Source organism: Palaemon carinicauda, chromosome 10 (genome assembly GCF_036898095.1).
Source record: "Palaemon carinicauda isolate YSFRI2023 chromosome 10, ASM3689809v2, whole genome shotgun sequence".
Taxonomy (NCBI): domain Eukaryota; kingdom Metazoa; phylum Arthropoda; class Malacostraca; order Decapoda; family Palaemonidae; genus Palaemon; species Palaemon carinicauda.
Genome location: NC_090734.1, coordinates 65,785,862 through 65,809,946, shown reverse-complemented (window position 1 = coordinate 65,809,946; position 24,085 = coordinate 65,785,862). Strand labels below are relative to the sequence as shown.

At 40.9% G+C, this 24,085-nt stretch overlaps 1 protein-coding gene and 1 non-coding gene across 3 annotated transcripts in view; one reads left to right on the top strand and one right to left on the bottom strand.

Annotated features, from left to right (window-relative positions):
- LOC137648622 (uncharacterized) overlaps positions 1-24,085 on the top strand; it is a 448,032-nt gene that overhangs the window by 27,844 nt on the left and 396,103 nt on the right. The window lies entirely within an intron of this gene.
- On the bottom strand, positions 415-618 carry LOC137648938 (small nucleolar RNA U3). The gene has a single exon (XR_011045763.1). It is a non-coding gene; the product is annotated as a small nucleolar RNA U3 (small nucleolar RNA).

The window sequence follows — 24,085 nt, the reverse complement described above, 5'->3', positions numbered from 1 at the left end:
ACCGTGAGCATGTCTGGGGTGCCTTTGTTGCCCGCACACATCTCGATGCAGTTCTGCAGGGACAGGGAGGTGGTAAGCCTCTCTTTCGTCTCTTGCTCCCTACGCAAGAGAAAGTCTGACAGCTTAGGGAGATTCTCGCTGAACTGTCATCCCACTCTATCTGCATCTAGCTTCCCTACTGAAAAGGTTAGGTGGACTTTCTTCCATTCCTTCTCATCCGTTGGCAGGGCTAATGACAGAGGCCCACACTCCTCTAGTGCAGGGCATGGTTTGCCTGCCTCAACTGCCTTGGCAACAGCCTGGAATTCCTTCGACGTAAAGGGGAAGGTTCTGGAAGCAGGAGCATGAAAGGTTTTTTTTTTTTTTAATGGAATTTTAAAGAAAACCACAGGATCCATATTGGATTGGAGCCCAGCCACTCGGCCTGTGACATCCTCCTCCACTCAAGGGCGAGCCCATGAGGGAACGGTCTTCAATGCTCTGGAGTAAATAAATACTCAAGAGCCGCTTCCCGCTCACAGGACAACACTCAACCTCGTCATCGTGGTTGAACTCGTTCCGAGTTTTGAACAAACTCGTCAATCACACTATAGAAATGATCCTATGTAGTATGACCTCACACTTCATTTTGGGCTCCTCCTGTAAAGAAAGGATATATAAATGAGTATGCGGTTATTTTTGGGCTCAGGCCATGTCGTCCAGATGGAAGTTCCTTCTTAGTAGCTTCCTAGTTTATATTTGACTACAGTGATATATCCCTTAGAATTTTACTAAAGGTATCCAGAATTCTAACTCCTGGAGTGAATATCCCTTATAATTTTAAAAGGGATATCACATAATATCAGAGGACGTATTCTTGACACGTCTCATAGCTAACTACACCCCTAATAGCGTTAACGCTTCGAGAGGGGAAAGTGGCAAGAATTATAGGTGTGCCGTTATTAAGGCAACGCTCCTACTGCACTGCAATTGGGTGCCAACCCGCCCCTGCGTGGCACCATCTAACCATTCTTTCTCTTGTAGCTTTGCTGACTGGTGTTTATCCCATGCTATCTCTCGCTATTTTGTACTTATTTCGTTGCAATGATGTCTTTACCAGCCTCATCTGCTTCTGGAAAGTTAAGTAATATCTTTGAATTGTGTAAATGTAAGCTCTTGCCAGTTTTGCTCTTCGATTGAGATCGTAATTAACGTAACAAGAGCTGTTGCCAGCCGGATGGCGTCATGGACGTGGTCATTCTCTCTTGTACAATTAGTTATCCATAACGACTTTCCCGGCATTATTCGCTTTAATAACTTTAGCTATTTAGCAATTTAGCTAGGAATCATTATATTATGCCCATGTTCCTACAGCCTGCGCTAAACTTCGGCCCGCAGCCCCTCCAAAGCCCATTTCATGGTCCTTGGATAAGGTTCTTCCCTTAGCATCAACATTGAACAATGAGGATTGCTCTCTGAAAGACTTGACTCAAAAGGTGATATTCTTATTTGCACTAGCCTCAGGAGCCAGAGTTAGCGAAATAGTGGCCCTCTCGAGGGATGTTGGCCACATTCAGTTCACAGACTGCGGAGAATTGAACCTCTTTCCGGATCTGACATTTCTCACCAAGAACGAGCTGCCCACTAAAAGATGGGTTCCCTGGAGAATCTGCCCTCTGAAGGAAGAAGCCTCCCTCTGCCCAGTGGAATGCCTAAAGGTCTCTCTTCATAGAACTTCAGACTTCAAGGGAGGTCAGCTTTTCAGGGGAGAAACATCTGGTTCAACATTATCCTTGAAACAACTAAGGGCGAAAATCACCTACATTACTCGTAGATCGGATCCAGACAGAACACCCGCAAGTCATGATCCGAGAAAAGTTGCCTCGTCTCTGAATTTCTTTCAGACCATGTCGTTTGAAAACCTTCGTGCTTATACTGAATGGAAATCATCCAGAGTCTTTTTCAAACACTATGCGAAACAACTACATGAAATAAAACATTACGTGGTGGCGGCAAGTAGTGTACTAAAACTTGCCGCTTGATTTCTGCGAAGAACAGTACACTATTTGGGACTTTTTAGTGAAGGGTGTACATGATAGACTCTTACGGTATATCATGTTGAGTGATGTGTCCAGTTCATGACACTATAGACTGTTCTAATTACTCAGGTGACATTAAGCATAATAGACTAACACATGTGCCATGCATATTTATATGCATAGTGTTCCTTGTAACAACACATAACATAGTGAAATATTCCATATTTCCCATAGAATGGCTTGTGTTTCCTTTTTAGATGGAACTTTATTAAAATTTCTGTTATTACTAATTATGCTCTTACGCAGATATGTGCAGCATAAAATGTAATTGATGATTACAACCATGATTTCGATATCCTATGGTAATAAACAATAGTGGGAATCTTTGCGTCTCATTTTGCCCCAAATATCCTATGCTATTTAATAAAAATCAGAGCGTTTCTTTTATCCTATTAAATTTATGAAAAATTTGGAACTGAAGTTATTACTGTTCGAAGCAAACATTTTCAGATAATTTGTTATGCTGTTAAGCTCAGTCACTAAAAAGGACTGATTGTACTAAACTGTCTATATTACTGATTTAAGGTTTCTTACACGAATATAAACCTGTCTGTTTCAGTAACCTACACAGATCTATTCCAATTAGAGTATGAACTATGCTTTAGAGTACAAATTATGCTTTATGTATATGACGACACTAATATACAAACATGTTTGCTAGATTGTTCCTTGAACTCACAATCCTCGGGTTTTTTCCTAGAGTCTACTCAGACTCTTCCCTGTAGGGGCCAGGAAGCACTGATATAGTCTATGATCAGCTGAATGATGTATAACAGTAACATCAAGTGTCTCTAGGTCCAGAAGACCAAAGGAAAATTTATCTCGAGATGACCGGCACTATTGAAAATCCACAGATACATTAATGCCCTGATAAACTTCCATCAGGACGACATGTCCTGAGCCCAAAAAACGGATTTTGAGCGAAGCGAAAAATCTATTTTTGGGTGAGATAGCCATGTCGTCCTGATGGACCCGCCCTCTTTTTGACAAAAGGATAATGAATCCCTCCCTAATGTACTGTATCTGTAACACCTACAAAAGCTACAAAGAATGGTTAGATGGCGCCCAATTGCAGTACAGTAGGAGCGTTGCCTTAATAACGGCACACCTATAATTCTTGCCACTTTCCCCTCTCGAAGCGTTAACGCTATTAGGGGTGTAGTTAGCTATGAGACGTGTCAAGCATACGTCCTCTGATATTATGCGATATCCCTTTTAAAATTGTAAGGGATATTCGCTCCAGGAGTTAGAATTCTGGATACCTTTAGTAAAATTCTCTGGGATATATCACTATAGTCAAATATAACCTAGGAAGCTACAAAGAAGGAACTTCCATCAGGATGACATGGCTACCTCACCCAAAAATATATTTTTCGCTTCGCTCAAAATCCGTTTTTATCACCCTTGATAAATAGGTACTATACAATAAATATATTGGTATCTTACCCATTATACCTTAGGATAGTAAGCTAGAAAGGAATAGGAAAGACACATACCTGAGTCTCCTATCCAGCCAATTGCTGTGACCTCCCCCAATATTAATGTAAGAATTTCCTTATTAATGAAAACTCAAAAGAGAAGGGTTCTAACCTCTATGGATAAAATTAGTGTATACTAACACTAGCCCTTCCATAAAAGTATTAATATTGTGGGGTAAGTTATAAACTGATGACTTTATCAGTGTATTGAAGGAATACTTCACTTCAATATAAAATTGGACTCAACAATAGACTGTGAAAGGACACACGGGGTATGTTGGAAATATAAACTACTGTATAATATATACTATAGTTTTTTGTCTGCAGTATATACTATACTGCAAATATACTAGCTACTGTATAATCATATACTGTAGTTCAGCCGGCGTGTTGCTGGCTAGACTAGCACCTGGCGGCACCAGTCCAGCCGGCTAGGTTAGTACCTGACGACACTAGCCAACAGAAAGAGAGAAAGCATGGAGTGAATGGCTGCCTTATTAATGTAGCTTTGTACAATAAATAAGGGTGTAGGTATTTTAATCCTACTGCCTTCCTCCAGAATGAGGGTTCAAATGGAAGGGGAGAATCAATCATTCAAGCTTCCATCCAGCCACAAGATCTGTTGCCGGTCACTGCCGCTTTCAGGGATGTGGATGGCAGTCCAAGGGAGGACTGAAGAACACTCAAAGGCAAAAGGGGTCTCCCACCGAGAGCCGTCACAGCCGACACAACCTTTCCCGGAGCCTTGTGTCCGTAGGGGAAAGTCGGAGCAGCTACCAAGCCACCTATGTAGGAGCCCGGCCAGCACTACGATCTACCCGGCAAGCGGGGAGAATGTAGGACGACGGCCACAGAAAAGCGATGGCTAGGCTATCGCTAAAGGACAGAGAGGTTCAGGGAAAGGGTCTTGTATGTTGTGTTAGGAGAAGGCAGCAGGATTGTCGCCATTTCCAAACAAGGGAGAAACTTCCTTTCAATATCGGCGTCATCCTAGGTGGCAGAAGAATATCCATTCTTCATACTAGGGTCTGCCGAAACAAGACTTGTCTTCTAGACCAGTGGTTCTCAAACTGGGGGTCGCGACTCCCCTGGGGGTCGCCAAATGCTTTTGAGGGGGTCGCGAGATGATGTTAAGAAAATATAAATATAAGTAAGCAAAAAATAGTATTATGGTCAACTTTAGTTTTAAGGCTAAATCATAATAATTCTGCTAAAACATTTCAAATCAATAATAAACCAAATGTTTATATTTTAGTAAAACAAATATATATATATATATATATATATATATATATATATATATATATATATATATATATATATATATATATATATATATATATATATATATATGTATATATATATATATATATATATATATATATATATATATATATATATATATACATATATATATATATATATATATATATATATATATATATATATATATATATATATATATATATATATATATATATACATATATATATATATATATATATATATATATATATATATATATATATATATATATATATATATATATATATATATATATATATATACATATATACACCTTATATTTTGTCATTTACCGTAACTAGTTATGAATTGTTACGCATCTTTAAGAATAACACTGAAAAGAGAGCCGGGTGGGACAATAGTAACACCATGGGGCTTTGCAAAAACTAAACTAAATACTACACACTAGTGATTCCCCCACTGCTGCGCTGGGACTAAGTTTCTATGCAGTAGTGTCATTGATTTTAAGCTAGCATTATTAGTTTTGGAAGGTATGATTTATCAAACATAAACGTCTTTTTTTTTGCTATTTTTGACAGTTCTGAGCAAGGGTGTATATCCGTCAGTCCGCGTGATTCTCATACGAGTAGGATATTCCCTCGCTAATAGCATACTAGTTTTGCCGTAACTTACTCATATTTTGTCATTTTATTTTTCCCCTTTAAGCAAACGAGTCTGTTAACTATAAAAAACGAAGCAAAATTATTAAAGCTGATGGACTTTCATGTATGGGTAAATGAATACATAATATTTAAATAAAACAAACTAAACATATAAAGAAATACAATAGTAATTATGAAATAATAAACGAATAAATTTAAGATATACAAAAGGGAAAATAAGTAAATAGCTGAATAGTTAAATAGATAAATAAATGAATTAACACATTTATAGATAAATGCAAACAAAAATGAATGAAAAAATAAGTAATTAAATGAATATATAAAATGTAAAAAATTAATGGATAAGTAAATAAACTGATTGATTGATAAATAGATTAGTTAATGAATAAATAAATCAACTGATGAAATCAGTAACTGATTAGTTGATAAGCAAATAAAAAAAAACAATAAATATAATATATTTATATATCTAGCCACTGATAGTGTTAAACTATTATTCATAATTTTTTTCCACGCATTACATTTTATTATACAATGTACTTGCAATAGTTCCAATATTTTACCTACATTTCCTAGAAACATCGTACAAAACCGAGATGTCACCTCCCCATCTCACTGTCAATTTACACTCGTACACGTTCAGTACCTGTCCGTTTTCCAGTCCTGAGCTCCGTTGGCGCACAGTGAATGAGCGTGACCAGTTGCCAGATGCTTAATAACAATGCATCACCAATTTACAGTAAAATTTTGTCTTTTGCTTGATACTCAGGGTCTTAGATTACGTGATGCTTAAAACTAAATGTCAGTATACATACTTTCAAATTTATCTGGTATTTAAATAACAATTAATTGATATTTTATCTATCTGATTATCAATATGGCATTTACTATCAGCAGTCCAAGACGGCACATGAGTCGAGTTAGTCAACGGTGAGTCTTTCCTCAGTCACAGCTGCCTCGTGTGTGTTTAGGGACAATTTTTGATAGCAAGCTATATACATATTAAGCAACATGGAGCGATGGATAATTCGTAGGACTGCAAACAAGGAAGGAACATCAGATACTGACAACAGTGTCTCAGAAACAACTGATGAGATTCCTTCCGAACTACCATCTACCAGTTCTACTTCAAATATAGATAAAAGGCAAGACAAACGTAAGGGTAAGACCTCCCAGTATGACCAATCATCCAAACCCAAACTTCGGAAATATCAAGCAGAATTTATAAAATTCGGATTCACTAGTTTTACCATTGATAAGATGCAGTACCCCCAATGTGTTATGTGCTCAGAAGTACTTGCAAATGAAAGCTTAAAGCCTGTGAAAATGAAAAGGCATTTGCAAAGCAAGCATCCTTCTCATGCTGATAAACCAATAGAATTTTTCCGTCGAAAGGAGGGAGAGTTGCAGGGTCAAAAACAAGTGCTAGCTCAGAAAACCACCACCTCTGCCAAAGCTCAGATGGCATCATTTGAGGTAGCATACCTAATTGCACAGTCCAAGCAGCCACATACCATTGGGGAAACCCTCATGAAACCTGGTGCAGTGACTATGAGTCGGATTATGCATGGTAATAAGATGGCCCGTGAGCTGGAAACAGTCCCGCTGTCTAACGACACCATTACTCGACGAATTAATGACATTTCAAATGACATTAAGTGTCAGCTGATTGAGAGGGTTAAGGGAAAGAAGTATGCTTTGCAGCTAGATGAGTCGACAGACATATCAAATTCTGCACAATTACTTGCATTCATTAGATACAGTTTTGGTGGAAAACTTCAAGACATGCTTTTTTGCACTGTACTAGAGGGGACCTGTACAGGTAGTGACATTTTCACAAAGCTAGACACCAAAATACAAAAGGAGGGCTTGTCTTGGGACCAGTGTGTTGGTGTGTGCACAGACGGTGCTGGGGCAATGTTGGGTAAGAGGAAAGGACTTAAAGCAAAAGTTTTACAAGTGCCACCTCACATAAATTTTACACATTGTATTATTCACAGGGAAGCTCTTGCTAGCAAAGCACTCAATCCAGAGTTAAGCAGTGTTCTTCAAACTGCGATTAAAATAGTAAATTACATCAAAACACGTCCCATAAATGCCAGGCTGTTCTCCACACTCTGCAATGAGATGGGCTCGGAGCATGAAGCACTGTTGTTCCATACAGAAGTCAGGTGGCTGTCCCGAGGCAAAGTTCTCAGCCGCTTGTACGAACTACGAGATGAGGTGCGCCTGTTCCTGATCAAATCTGAGTCCCAACTTGCTGACTATCTGACTGACCCTGACTGGTTACCAAGTCTAGCATATTTGTCTTGTATATTCGAAAGACTTAATCTGCTGAATTTATCACTACAAGGCCCAAACACGAACATCTTGATTCTTTCTGACAAAATTGATGCATTTACAAGGAAGCTGGAACGATGGGCTGTGCGAGTTGATGGGGGCAGTGTTGAAATGTTTCCTGAGGTGGAAGAATTTATGGCGGAGAATGAATTAAGCGTCGATAACGTGAAGGTAATGATCACGACTCACCTACAAGGTCTTGTGGACCACTTCAAGAAATACTTCCCAAAAGAGACAACCCCACAACAATATGACTGGATACGGCAACCATTCACTGCTACAGGGGATCACTTATCATCCGACATGGAGGATGAGCTGCTGGAGCTCTCCAGTGATCGGACTTTACAGGCATCGTTTGGCTCAACCACACTGGATGAGTTCTGGATTTCAATTGCAAGGGAATATCCACGTTTATCCATGGCAGCAATGGATGTATTACTTCCTTTTGGATCAACCTATTTATGTGAAAAGACTTTTTCGGCACTGACTAATATAAAAAACAAATACCGATCAAGACTCAGGGTGGAGGATGATCTCCGAGTTGCCATCTCTGGTATCAAACCCAGGATGGAGTTACTGTGCTCAAAAAAGCAGGCCCATGTATCTCACTAATTGATGTTAGTTATTCATGATAAACTTAGGCCTGTGTAAATACTGTTTTCACTGTGGAATAGGGATATAATTAACTAATCACTGCTAGTGGAGCCCCATAGTTGGGCCTAAATATTGATCATTGTCATTGAACTTCCATGAATATTGTACTTTTATTTTAACAGTTACTAAATAAGTAATTATTTCACAAGAAATTCATACAGTTCTTCTAAAGCCAAAAAAAAAGAAAAAAAAAATATTATCTCAGACATAATTTCCAAAATTTTCCAAAATATTGATTTTGAAACCAAAAGGGTATGAAATAGCTTTGAGTCTACTGGATGTTTGTGTGGGTATACTGTCTCATATGAGAAGTATAGATCATTAGCTGATTTTAGGTTTCAGCAAATTTGTAATATCAGCACCCAAGTCAAACGCTATAATTATTTTGTTAATCATTTTAAGCCCAGCCTGAATATCTAAATTTTGGTATAAAGATACCAGTAATTTTTTCTTTATTGTGCTAAATTTTACAAACACTGACATAATTTATGCTATCTGCAGTAGCTTTCTTCAACAAAGGTATAATTCTAATTTCATACTTATTTTTTTCTCTTGAAGCAGTTAGCAAAGTGTGAGTGCCTGTACGGATTTAACATTAATTCTATAAATTTAAATAGACTGTATTGCTTTGCCTATTTTGTCTTTAAAGATTGTGATTTTTTCTACAAGTAATAAATTAGTTAACTCTATAATGCGTATATTTTTTGCATTTATCTTATCATGTTTGTTGTTATTATGTTCTTATGATTCGGGGCATAGGCATGTACTGTGTGTGTGTGTGTGTTTCAGAAGCACTTCGGGGAAAGGCGAGGGTCACATGCCTCTAGCAATATCGTTTGGGGGATCGCGGGCTGAAAAGTTTGAGAACCACTGTTCTAGACCGCAGGGGAGAAGGTGGCAGCATAATACTACCACTTCAGGTGCGGCCTAGGGAAGCTAAGCTTCCTTTGCCAACAACTGTAAACCGGCAGGGGAGTGACTACTCACCCGGCAGCTAAGCTGTCGGCATAAAGACTGAATACTCTTAGTTACTGTCGAAAACCTAAACCGGGATACTCACCGGCAAGGGTAGGAGACAGAAAAACACTAGCCTAGTCAAGCCGGAGAGTACTACTCATGGCAATACCAAGATAGGGTTGTTGCCTATGGCGGCACTCAGAGGGAAGGAGGTATTATCCTTAAATCTCAGCAGGAGACGAGTATCGAGTTATATGAATAATTCTAGGAGATATACTATCTCCTGATGAATTGATAAAACGATACACGAGGGTAAACAGGGATAGTGCATGAAAGTATACTAAAGTGCATAGGCTAGGTTAGCCTAGCGCGGGGCGAGATCTCAGCTACCTACATCACCGAGACTCTAACGTATACGATCGACACATGTAGGAAGAGGAAAATTGTATGCATAATCATATCTTCACTGGTATAATTTTGCCTAAATAGCTATAATTCATTAAAGCTAATACCAGGAATGTCGTTCTGCTGACTAAATAAAGCATGCATGACGAACGACAGCGCCCAAAATGGCGCGTCCAGTGACTGGCCATGCTCCATAAAACACATTAAATTATACTAATTTTATTGTGAGACAGGGGCTAAAAATTATACACCGTAAAGATTGAATACTCAACTTTTCAGAGGCAGAAGATGCTGGAAAATGCATAATTAATCCTCAAAAGTAACGATCTAGAACGCTAGATGAACAGGGAGAACACCGTGCAAATTCGCTACAAAAATAGGAATGAGCGCCATCTTGGAGACCTGTAATAGTAGGGGAGGAAGGGTAACCTTGATAATGGTTCCCTTTCAATTTCTTCACTCTTCCCCCTCAAAGTGTAAACGCTATTCGGGGTGAAGATTTCCATGTATCATATCAAGATATATGTCCCCTGATATTATGCGATATCCTTAAGAAAAATTTTAAGGATACTCATGCTAGGGTTTAGAGTTCTGGAGACCTACGGTCAATTCTCTGGGAGTATCACTGTAGCTAAATATCCCTTAGAAAGCTGCCAATAGTAACCTTCCATCAGGATGACATGGCTTGAGCCCAAAAATATATCTATTATCATTAACAAGCAAGGTCCATATTGCTATTTCCCATGCACGTCGGATACAATTTCAAGGTACTTTAACACAGATTTCTTAACAATATTGCTTAGTTTAAAATAGAATTGCTTACATGCAGTAGTAATTATTAGTTTTCAGAATACACTAAGCTTGAATATTTCATTACATGTGTTTATACAGTAATCCAAAAAAGTAAGGAACAATTATTCTTCAACTCGATTATAAAATGTACCTAGAACTTCTCTCTATAAGAAAAAAAATTATCTAAATTTCTATATGTTGGCCAGATGCAATATGTCATTAATTTAGCAAAACCATATTACAATACTAGATAAAATGTTACTTAAGATTTTGCTCCCAAAAAATTCCATATATATGTTACTGATGTGGAGATATAGGGCTTTTGTATCAAATTTCCAATAAACTGAGATTTACAATTTATTGTATATAGTCTTAAGAAATTATGAAAGTTGTCAATTCAGTTGTCTTTTCTCTAAAGTATCATATAGAAAGGCCAAGTCATCAAATGGTAGCTTAGCAGTGTTATAACGAATAATCCTATAAGCCTTGAAAAACGGATTTTGAGCGTAGTGAAAAATCTATTTTTGGGTGAAAGAGCCATGTCGTCCTGATGGAAGTTCCTGGAGCGAGTATCCCTTAAATCTCTCCAAGGGATATTGCGTAAGGACGTATCTTGACACGTCTCATAGCTATTTACACCCCAAATAGCCTTTCATTACGAGAGGGAATGTGGCAAGAAAAATAGGAGAGTCTTAGAGAGGTAAACACTCGACTCTCCTAATGTACTGTAAAATAGTTCGGGCTTCCGCCGCTACGCGACGCCACCAAACATTCTTCCGTAGCTTTTAAAGTATTTATTACAGATACAGTACCATAGGGAGGGATAAACACCCTTTAACCAAAGGAGGGTGGGTCCATCAGGACTACTTGGCTCTTTCACCCAAAAATAGATTTTTCGCTACGCTTAAAATCCGTTTTTTGGGCTTAGGCCATGTCATGCTGATGGAAGTTTACCAGAGCATTAATGTATCTGTGGATTTAATTGTGCCGTTATCTCGAGTTGACTATTTCCTAATTGGACATAAAGACCAAAGACACTTGATGTTACCACAATACATCAATCAACTGAGCATGTCATGTGCCAGTTCTTCCTGCCCCCTACAGGGAAAGTCTGTATAGACTCTAGGAAAAAACCTGAGGATTGTGAGTTCAAGGAACAATTTAGCAAGCAGAAGTATATTGTGTCATATATACGTAAAGAGTAGTTTGTATCAGGTACTGAATAGAGTACTGTACCTCTCAAGTCTGCCAATCAGACAAGTTTATGTTCACGTAGGAATCATAATACAGTAACAAACATAGTGCAACTAAACTTATCTGTTTGCATAACAAGGGATCTTGTCCCTCAAGATCTCAAGAGGATCAAGGATGCTCTGAATATAATCAAATAATCTTAAGGCGAGATAGACGCAAAGATTCCTTCCATAGTTTATTAACAAGAAACACAGAAGTTATGATTTAATCATATATTTTATGCTATACCTAGACATAAAAAGCATAATGGTAATAACAAAATAAATAGGTTTCGTCTACCAGAGAAACATTGCCACTCTATGAAATAGGAAATTTCAATAAATGTTATTACTAAAAACATCACGCATAAATATGCTGGCACACATGTCAAATATGGTGGGTGGTCTTTTTGTCCAATGTCACTTCGTCCGACGACACTTTGTCCACGTCTTTTTGTCCAATGTCTTTTCGTCCTATGGACTTTTGGTCCTATGACATTTGGTCCAATTTCTAAAGAAAACAAGTTTTATAAAGGATTGTTATTACCGTTTACTGCACTTCTGTATTAAAAGTTAATACCTTATTGCCTTTTATGATAAAGTAATATGCTCATTTTCTAATTACTCCATTAGTCATGCTTAACGTTCTCTCTCTCTCTCTCTCTCTCTCTCTCTCTCTCTCTCTCTCTCTCTCATCTATATATATATATATATATATATATATATATATATATATATATATATATATATATATATATATATATATATATATATATATATATATATATATATATATATATATATATATAGAGAGAGAGAGAGAGAGAGAGAGAGAGAGAGAGAGAGAGAGAGAGAGAGAGAGAGAGAGAGAGAGAGAGAGAGAGAGAGAGAGAGTGTGTGTGTGCTGCAAGTTTAGTACTTCAGTTTCTGAATCTGCCCATCCCGAAATGGCAAAGTTCATACAATCAACGGAGAAGAAAAGAAACGTACTAGGGGAAAGTAATTATTTCTACGAATTTCATTCGACTAATACAAAACTTGGAAAAGAATACTGGATGTGTGAGAAATGGCAGCGGTGTTCAGCGCGCATTCACATTCACACAATCATTCGAATTCTTTTTTTTCTTAATCATTCATTATTCTACATGTGTTACTATTAGAATTGTCAACTTATGTTTTTTTTTTTTTTTTTTTTTTTTTTTTTTTTACATCATATGTTAGTTTTTACACTTCTTACCTTTAATACTAAAAGAATCAGCTACGCTAAAAAGTCATTATTCTGCAAAGAGTAGTATTGTTGAGTATTTTTTTTTTATTTAATACCGTCAGACACTTCCATTTAATTTTACTTTCGTATATAGTTATTTTCACTCCTCTACTTTGGAGTTTGGTATTATTATTATGAACAACAAAGGAGAAAGAGATCCTTACAAGGTTTAATTTTCTATTGAGGAAGTTATGGATTGGCTAAGGTTATTTTTCTTTTAAAATTGGACCAAATGTCGTTGGACCAAAAGTCCACCGGACGAAAAGTCATTGGACAAAAAGACGTGGACGAATTGTCGTCGGACGAAGTGACATCGGACGAAAAGTCGGTACACGGTCAAATATTATGCTTAAATTCACTTAACTGAGTAAGACAGTATATAATGTCCATATCGACACTCAATATCATGATATACCGAAGTCTATCATGTACACCCTTCACTAACAGTCCCAATTAGTGCACTGTCCTTCGCAGTAATCAAACTACAGGCTTTATTACACAGCCTGCAGCCACCATATGAAGTTTTATTTCTTACAGTTGCTTTGCACAGTGCTTGAAAAAATACTCTGGAGGACTTTCAACCAGTATAAGCACGCAGATTGTCAAACGACATAGTTTGGAAAAAATTGAGAAACGAGCCAACCTTTCTCGGATCATGACCTGCGGGTGTACTATCAGGATCCGCTCTGCGAATAAAGTAAGTGATTTTCGCCCTTATCTGTTTCAAAGATAATGTCGAACCAGAAGTCCCTCCCCTAAAAATTTGGCCTTCCCTAAAGTCTGAAGTTCTACGAAGATAGACCTTTAAGCATTTCACTGGACAGAGAGATGCTTCTTCCTTTAGAGGGCAGATTCTCCAGGGTAGCTCATTCTTGGTGAGAAACGTCGGATCCGGAAAGAGATTTAGTTCACCATTTGGTGGAAACTGTATGTGGCCGTCATCCCTCAAGAGGGCCACTATTTCACTAACTCTGGCTCCTGAGGCTAGTGCAAATAAAAATATCACTTTCTGAGTCAAGTCTTTTTAGCAAGCAATCTTCATTGTTCAAGGTCGAAGCCAGATGAAGCACCTTATCCAAGGACCATGAAATAGGCCTAGGAGGGGCTGCAGGTCGAAGTTTAGCACAAGCTTTCGGAATCTTAAAAAATTTCATTAGAAAAGTCCACTTGGAAGGCATAAAGAATCGGTCTAGCCAAGCCAGATTTGCATGTCGTAATCGTATTAGCCGCTAGTCCTTGTCCGTGAAGATGGATGAAGAAGGACAAGCAGAAATCCATAGAAATCTCTTGAGGTTTCTGCGCCTTAACAAAGGCCAACCATTTCTTCCAGGAGGATTCGTATTGTCTTCTCATTGACTTTGACTTGTACTCTTCTAAGAAGTTAATACTGTCTGCCGAAATCTTGAACCTTTTCTTGATCGCTAGGGGGAGAAAATCATGAGATGAAGGTTCTGGGTTTTCTCTGATGAAGCGTAGATAGTCGATTTCTGTACTAGCTGAGTCAGAACTGGTTCCGGCAACGGGATCAGCTTCAGGCGTAGTTCTGTTATCAACGGAAACCATACACTGCCTGGCCACTTGTGGGCCACTATCACTGCCCATCCCCGAAAGGATCTCAGTTTGTCAAGTGCTTTCAACAGTAGGTTGGTTGGTGGGAACAGGTAAATCCTGGACCACCTGTTCCAATCCGGGGACATTGCGTCCGTTGCTTCCGCTAGAGGATCCTCGTACGGGGCTACGTACCGGGCCAACTTCTTGTTGTCGCTCGTTGCGAAGAGATCTACTTGCAATCCTGGGACTTTGTTCAATATGAATGAGAATGATCCTGCATCTAGGGACCATTCGGACTCTATCGGGCTGAACCTGGATAGAGCGTCCGCTGTCACATTGCGGAATCCTTGAAGGTGGATTGCTGATAAGTTCCATTTCATCTTCTTGGACAGATGAAAGATTGCTAGTATCACATGATTTAGCTGAGGTAATCTCGAACCCTGTCGATTTATGCATCTCATAACCACTTCGCTGTCTAGAACCAGACGAATGTGGATAGAGTGGCGAAGTTTCAGTTTCTTCTGGGAAAGGAACACTGCCATGGCTTCCAGGTAATTGATGTGGAAGGACTTGAAGAGGAGGAACCAAGTTCCCTGTACCTTTCGATGATGAGAATGACCCCCCCCATCCTTCCTTTGAGGTATCCGTGTGGACGGTGACTGCAGGAGGGGGTGGTTGCAAGGGTACTTTTCCTCTTAAGCTCTTCACTTCCGACCATGGCTTGAGAATTGATAGTAGACGACTTGGTAGTGGTCTTAGTAGATCTCTTCGATCGTTGTAAGCGAATTTTCTCCAGATCCCTGATGCATCTTTTAATCGTGCTCTCAAAAGTGGGTCCGTCAAAGAGGCAAACTGGAGAGACCCCAATATTCTCTCCTGATGTCTTCTTGATATTCTTCGGGATTGAAGAAGATTTTTGATGGCCCTTGCTATCTCCTTTCTCTTTGCCATCGGCAACAAGAGGCAATGTGACTGTAAGTCCCAGTGAACTCCCAGCCACTGGAACTTTTGAGCTGGAGACAGCCGAGACTTTTTCCTAGATACTCTAGGAACTGGATCACCTTTATGGAGGCTTGCACGCATTCTTCCTTGGATGCTGCCCACACCAGCCAGTCGTCCAGGTAAGCCATTACCTGAACACCCTTGAGGCGTAGTAGTTGTTGAGTAACTGCGTTCGCAAGCTTTGTAAATATTCTCGGTGCGATGTTCAAACCGAAGGGCATGGCACTGAAGACATATCTTCTTTTCTAGAGCTTGAACCTTAAGTAGGGGGAAACCTGACGGTTGATTGGTACATGCCAGTACGCATCCGTCATGTCTATGGAGATTGTGTATGCCCTTTTTGGGCAGAAGGGTCCTTATGTGCTGAAGCGTCAGCATTCTGAACTTGTTGAGTGGAGATAAGTCCAGAATGACTCTGAGCTTTTTCAAATCCTTTTTCGGAACACAGAATAGCCTTCCTTGAAACTTGATGGACTTTGCTTTCCGTATTACTTTCTTGTCCAGTAATTCCTGAACATATTCTTCCAAAACTGGGGTTGAAGGTTGGAAGAAATGAGGAAAGCTTGGTGGAGTCGGGTTCCAACCCCACCCTAGTCCCATCTTGATCAGGCTGTGGGCCCAAGGATCGAAGGTCCACCGATCCTGAAAATGGAGAAGTCTCCCTCTTACCGGCAGCATCTCACTTTGAGTGCTGGTTGAAGGATTTACCTCCTTGGCCACGTCCACCCTTGTAGCCTCTTCCTCTGAAGGGGCGTCTAGAGGAACCTCGAAAGGATCCTCGAGACTTTGGCTTAAAAGAAGCCGATTGCCTTTCAAAGGCTGGGGTGAAAATTGGCGACTGTGTCGCCAGTGTTTGGGGCACCAGTTGAAAGGTGGTGGTAGGTTGTGCCACTGTGTGGGACACTGTGGCCACAGGAAGCTGTTGCTATTGCTGTCTTGGTTGAGAGGGCAACCGAGGTCGTTTAGACTTGTTCTTCGGCTGGGGACCTCCTTCAGCCGAAGATTTCCTCTGTGAGTTTAAGCCCCACTTGGAGAGCAGATTTCTGTTCTCCGAGGTAGCCTTATCTACTACCTCTTTGACCACATCACTAGGAAAGAGGTCTTTTCCCCAGATATTAGAAGCTATGAGCTTCCTGGGTTCGTGTTTTACGGAGGCGGAAGCAAACACGAACTCTCTACAAGCCGTCCTGGCTCTGACAAAGTTGTACAGGTCCTCAGTTACTGTAGCCAAGTGAGCCTTGGCAAAGACCATATACATGTCTGGGGTATTGGGAATGCTAGCCATTGTTTCTAGCCCTGTTTGGAGAGACATAGACGCAGCCAGGCGTTCTTTAGTCTCGTGTTCTCTTTTTAAGAGAAACTCTGACAGCTTTGGGAGGTCCTCGTTGAACTGTCGTCCAGCGATATCGGCCTCCAGCTTCCCGACTGAGAAGGTAACATGAACGTCCTTCCAGTCTTTATCATCTGAAGGAAAAGCAAGGGAGAAAGGCTTGCATTCTTCTAGCGTAGGACAGGGTTTTCCTGCCCTCGCCGCCTTCAGGGCTGCTTTAAGCCCTTTATCCAAAAAGGGAAAAGCACGTTGAGGGTCAGCAATAAATGATGGGTATTTCTTGCTCAAAGCCGGCACCTTTGAGCTAGTGAATGCCCTCTCTTTTAGGTTTGACGTAAGCATAGCTTGCGCCTTAGCGAGCTCAAAGACAATTACTTCTTTGGGCTCCGTCTCTTCTTTGGCTACCGGTTCATTTTTGAGTCGGACATAACAGTCCGGGTAGACCCCTCTGCTGGGCCAAAACTCAATCTCCTCCACTGGAACGGAACCCAGTTTCTCCGCGAGGAAGATCCTGCCTGCTGACATAGGCATATTTTCCGCATACCTCCACGGGTTAACGTCGGAGAATGCTGGAAGGTCCTTAACATTTAGCTTCTTCGGGGCTAGCCGCGAAGAAACTAACTGCTCAATTTCTGTCCGGAAAGTAGTCTCTTTCTCGGTAGACTTCTTCTGTAAGTGATAAACCATTGACATTAAGGACTGGAGAGTACTAGTAATCGTCTCCAGATGAGGCGGTTGTGAAGATGTTGAGGGTGCTGGCTCAGCCACCGCAGCCGAAGAAACCGAAGCCACTTTGACGTTCTCCACATCACTAACAGGAGGGACAACTGCCTCCTGGTCTAACTCTTCTACAAGGAGATTCTTCTCGGTCTCCTCAGAGACGACAGACATATTGTCGTCTAAATGGATACTTTCCAAAGTATCCGCAACATCAGGTTCTTTAGGCTTCTGAACCAAAGGGATTGCAGGTTTCGTCTGGGGGATGATAGCATCATCACACGCTCCGGGGAAGAGACAGTATCTCATCCAAGCATTAGGAAGGTATGGGCCCAAGGTGTTCTTTTGAAAACCTCTTACCCATTTACGCAGTGCAGCCCTAGCTGCATCCCTAGACTCGGTAGACTTTTGTTCATCAAAAGCCTCTTAAACCAACTTCTCAAACACGGTACATACCTTTGGGTCCCAGTACTTGAGAGCCCCTTTGGTGATGGAACAGCGGGCATGAGATCTACACACGCCATGTCCGTAGAAGTCCTTACAAAAGTTGTTCCTGCACTCGGGATGCTCCTTCTGTAAATAAAAGAGAAGCAAATGAGTATTCTGTAAGCTATAGAAGGAAAGACACCCACATGTGTTTCCCGATCAGCCATTTGCTATGACCCCCCCCCCTATATTGAACTAAAAAATTCATAAAGAATTAAATAATAATAGAGGAAATATCTAAGATATTTAGTGTCTTCTTGACACATCCTCTTAAAATGTTCAATATAGTGGATGATATTAAATGGATATAACCATTATTATAGAAGAGAACCATCTCTCTATATGATGGTCTTACAAATGGCTGTACAAAAAACACTTGTAGGCTGGAAAAAATAATAATTTTTCCTGGGTACAGCAGTTGCCGGCGGCAGTATGCCGTCAATGTTGCCGGCCCCGCCGACACTGCCGGCCCCGCCGACACTGCCGGCCCCGCCGACACTGCCGGCCCCGCCGACACTGCCGGCCCCGCCGACACTGCCGGCCCCGCCGACACTGCCGGCCCCGCCGGCCCCGCCGACACTGCCGGCCCCGCCGACACTGCCGGCCCCGCCGGCACTGCCGACAATGCCGGGCCTGCCGGAAATGCCGGGCCTGCTGGCAATGCCGGGCTTGCCAGCAATGCCGGCCCTGCCGACACTGCCGGCCCCGCCGGCAACGTCGGCATGATGGGCTAGCTAGCTTATGCCAACAGGCCAGCGTCTAGTCGAACCTGCCGGCAATTACCGGCAATAAAATAATAATATAAGTGGCCGACAAAGTTAGCCTTGCCGGCATTGTCAGCATATTGGGCTAGTGCGGCATATGCCGGCAGGCTAGTATCTACCAGACCTTCCGGCAACCGCCGACAATATAATGATTAATATTTGGATGGAAGGCATAGGATAGTTGCCGGCAAGCTACTCAGTTGCCGGCAGACAAACCTAGGGCCTAACCAGCGGCATCGGTCTACGATGTGCAAGGAAAGGGTTAACAGCGAACTGTTACCCTAGCCATCCAAAACTGGCGGCAGAATTAACTGCTGATGTAGCCCATGATTGATAGTAGGAGAAAAAGATAAGGATAGAAGACGGCAAAGATCAACTAAGACGTCTACATCCTGAAAGAGTGTGCCAGTGGAAGAGGGAAATAAATTCAGGCTTCCACTCAACCATATCCCATCTTAAGGCATATGGAAGGCAGTCCAAGGGAGGACTCTAAAGTACACTCAAAGGTTATCTGCCAGCAGCGCACAAGCTACGGACAGAAAAACTCAAGACAGGTCCACAGACGTCCATAGGAGCATATGTAGGACCATGGCCATAAGGGTGTTGATCATTCAACACGAAAGAGATAGCGGGGCAGGGGTGAATAGTCCATAAGAAAGGTAATACCCTAGGGCCTTACCTAACCTGAAGGATTCTGTCCTCATAGTAACCTCAAATAGGGGAATTCAATTCCCCCGGTTGGGTTAGGCAATGAGAGAGCATCCGAAAACGAACTCTAAGAGAACAGAATCTCGTACCAGGGATCAAAACAGGGAAGAAACCTATCTTCCAGTTAAGAACCCCTAATACAGGACTGTCTGCTAGACCATAAGGCAGAAATTGTGAAAAAATAACCACCAAGGTGTATGGAGGCTAGCCTCCTGAACAGCAACTAGCACTACTGGAATACCGACAAGCTAACTCAGTTGCTGGTATAAATCCAGGTAGCTAGATGCCTAACACAGACTTTACTCTGATGTCCCGTCCTCAACTCCAAACTCAATGCTGACAAGCTACTCAGTTGCCAGCTCAGAGAAAAGGAGAGAGAAGCGAAACGCCACAGAGAATTTACCAAACCATAGGTAACAGCAAATTCACTGAGGATAGCCTAGGCTAATCAGAGGGAAAGGGAATTACTCTTATATCTCATAGAGATAGTATTGACTGAAAGGGGCAATGATGTCTATCTTACCCCTAAAGACAATACAAGAGTAATAGGAACATATAAAGTATACTAAAGCACTAAAGCTATTAAGCTAAAGAGCTTAGAGAAACGGTCTACGTAACTCTAGTATACTATATGGAAGAGGAAAAGGAAATAGTAATATCTTAATTGTATAAAATATTGCCTAAGCTTCAATAAAACTTTACCAGGAAGGTTATATCATGCATTAGGTGTGAAAGTGCCTAGGCTACTAGCCTAGCACTCGTGAGGCTCTTATCAAAGGCCAAAAACACGACAACAATGACATAATATAAAAATTCCTAGCTAAACTTCTAGGTAGCTAAAGTTATTAAAGCAATAATGCCGGGAATATCGTTCTTGCTAACTAAATGAACAAAAGAACGATTGCATTCATTACACCATCCGGCTGGCAACGGTTCTTGTTACGTTAATTACGATATCAAACGAGAGCAAAAACTAGCAAGAGCCTACATTTACACAATCTAAAGATATTACTCAACTTTCCAGATGCTGATGAAGCGGGAGAATCCATCATTAGCAAAGAAATTCCTCGAAAATAGCGAGATAACACTGAAAAATACTACAAACGAAAGAATGTTTGGTGGCGCCGCGTAGCGGCGGAAGCCCGAACTATTTTACAGTACATTAGGAGAGTCGAGTGTTTACCTCTCTAAGACTCTCCTATTTTTCTTGCCACATTCCGTCTCGTAATGAAAGGCTATTTGGGGTGTAAATAGCTATGAGACGTGTCAAGATACGTCCTTACTCGATATCCCTTGGAGAGATTTAAGGGATACTCGCTCCAGGAGTTAGAATTCTGTGTACCTTCGGTAAATTCTCTGGTATATATCACTGTAGTCACATATAACTTAGGAAGCTACCAACGAAGGAACTTCCATCAGGATGACATGGCCTAAGCCCCAAAACATATTAATCTTTACAATAATGATGTATGATCTAATTTTCATAGCACCATATACTGTATGTTTATGCATATATATTACACCGCAGGTATTTCATACACTGTAAGGATATTGCATTTTTGTCTTATATATTGATCTTCCCTGCACCAATAATAGAACAACCAGTGTAAGCTCATGTTTTATTTCGTTGGGATTTTCGTGACGTTTTTGCTTGCAACACCTTTTATATAAGCACATTTTCTGTTTATTAAAGTTTATTTCCTCTTACCTTTCTGTCATAACCCAATAGCCCACTTGCACAATTGGTGACCACTGGAGAATCAGTTCCCTCTGATCTTCCCCCTCACTGCTGTGCCCTACTTGTTACAATGCCACCCACCAAACCTGACTCTTCAACACACACTGCCTCAATGAAACGGCCACCCTTCACCAGCGGAGAAGCATTCGATTTGTTACAGCATGCTGAAGTTCAGTTCAGTTTACTTTTCTTTCAAGCAGCAAAGCAAACTGTCCTCGAAGCAATCCCTGATTACACTTTCCCAGAAATCTCCGATTGGCTTTGCGACCAAGGCGACACCCCAATCGAGTATGAAGCCCTCAAAAAATACCCCCTGCAGCAGTACTCACCATTGCCAGCCATCTGAATAGCCAAGCTTTTCAAGCTCTCTCAACAACTTTTGGGGGACCAAAAGGCTTTGCTCGCCCTCAGAAAATGACCAGTATTGCTCGCCTACAACCTGTCGTGGATGGTTCTCCTCAGGAGGTGATCCTACTTCAAGCATTTTGGGTACAACGCTCACCCGAACCTGTATGTTCCGAAATCCCTGATGTTGATGTTTTGCCCATGAACAACCTGATGACCAATTCATTGCTCTTATGAACACCCACTTCACGACCTTCAACATCCTCCTCCCTGCCTCTACTCCTGACGAAGAGGATAACTATTTCCCTTTAACCGAAGCTGTCATGAATGTGGTAGGACACAGACGCCTACCTTGTGACATGCCGGAGTGGCGACACAGCCACCCACCACACACATATGCCGCCCCTCACTCATACCCCAGCCAATGACCTTTTCAGCCATTTACTGACACCAATCAGCCGCAGTTATGCTACTACCATTCCAGGTCCAGGCTGTTGCGAAGAAATATGCAAGCGGTCGAAGTTTTTATAGCTTATATATGAAAAATCTAACTTAATGTTGTTACTGTTCCTAAGATATTTCCTTTTTTATTGTTTATTGCTTCCCTGTGAGATTATTTATTTCCTTGTTTCCTTTCCTCTCTGGGCTATTTTTACCTGTTGGAGCCCTTGGGTTTATAGCATCTTGCTTTTCCAACCAGGGTTATAGCTTAGCCTGTAATAATAATAATAATAATAACAATAATAATAATAATAATAATAATAATAATAATAATAATAATAATAATAATAATAAGAGTATTATCAGGTGCCGAGGAACCCAGAAGACATCGCCATCGCCATCACCATTCCCTTCGGTATAAACAGTACATATTCAATGAATCCTGTTTGGCTTTCATAATGTTAGGGCTACTTATCAATGCCTCTTGGATGGCATCTTAAGGGACCTCCCCTTCTGTGTATGTTACGTGGACAACATATTTGTGTTCTCTTCCTCCATAGAAGAACACCTCCGTCGTCACTTACGCATAATGCTCAACCGCCTACAACAGAATGGCCTTGTAATCTGGCACAACAAATGTACCTTTGGTAGCAGCTGTTCAGAACTTCCCCATGCTCTCGGCCATCAAAGCACTGCAATAATTCTTGGACATGATCAACAACTATCATCGGCTACTGCCAGCCATTGCCACCACTCGTGCCTCCTTTATGCCTCCTACAATTGCAAGCTAATAGAACTGAAATGGGGTCCCCTTCAAGAAGCGACCTTCTGCAATGCAAAGAATGCTCTATCAACTGCTGCTCCTCTCCCTTTTCCAGTGCCACATGCCTCTCTTTTTCTCCCCCGATGCTATTGGTGCAGTACTCAAGCAGCTGGCCAATGGCTTAACCAGCTCATTAGCTTTATTCAGTAAAAAACTGTCCAAGGCTGAATCTGGCTACTATACCTTCAGTCGTGAATTACTGATGATGAATTTGGCTGTTGGTCACTTTCGGCACTTCTTAGAAGTATGCCCTTTGTCATTTGCATGGACCATATGCCTCAGGTGCAAGCCTTCACTTGACACCTGGTGTTGGGAAATTTCACCAGTTTATTAAATCTGCCCGATATACTGGGCGGATCGCAAGGCCTTGAAGAGGCTAGCCTCTCAAAATCTTCAGGAATTAAGTAGAATACGGCTATATTTTAACAAGTTTATTATAAAAATAATCATCTAATACGAGGGAAATACAAAAAATAAACCTTTACTCGACATACAAAAGAGACACTTGACTTAATGACCACATGCGTTACTGAAAAAAAACTAAGTCCGCACCGGACTCAAAATTAAGCAAAATTAATTAATCTTTTAGTAAGTTACCTTGATAAACGGCATACCGAGGCCTTTTCACGTAATTTACAAGACAACACTGATCCCCAATCACAAGGATCGAGTAAATATTCATAGATACAAATTTTACAGAGCACTAGTGAAACCTATATGGAAACCGACCTGGGTACAATAGGGGGGGAGAGAGAACAATTAAGGACTTACTTAGACTGAGGACGTCGGATCAAAGAGGTAGAGCTGGTCTCTGCACCCCCCGACGTCACCTTGTTCCCGCGTTTTTTCTGAACCTAAATTTCTAGATGGGATTTATTCATCATGTTACATTAAAATGACATTAAATTTCTTAATCATAAATTACAAATGCTCGATTTCTTTAGCCTCAGCGCCTCCTCTACCAGGCGGTTGCTCTCTAGGTTCTAAAACAGTCTCGTCTTAAACCACATTCATTCGCCCGCGAGTTCTCTCAACCCTCCCTCCAACTT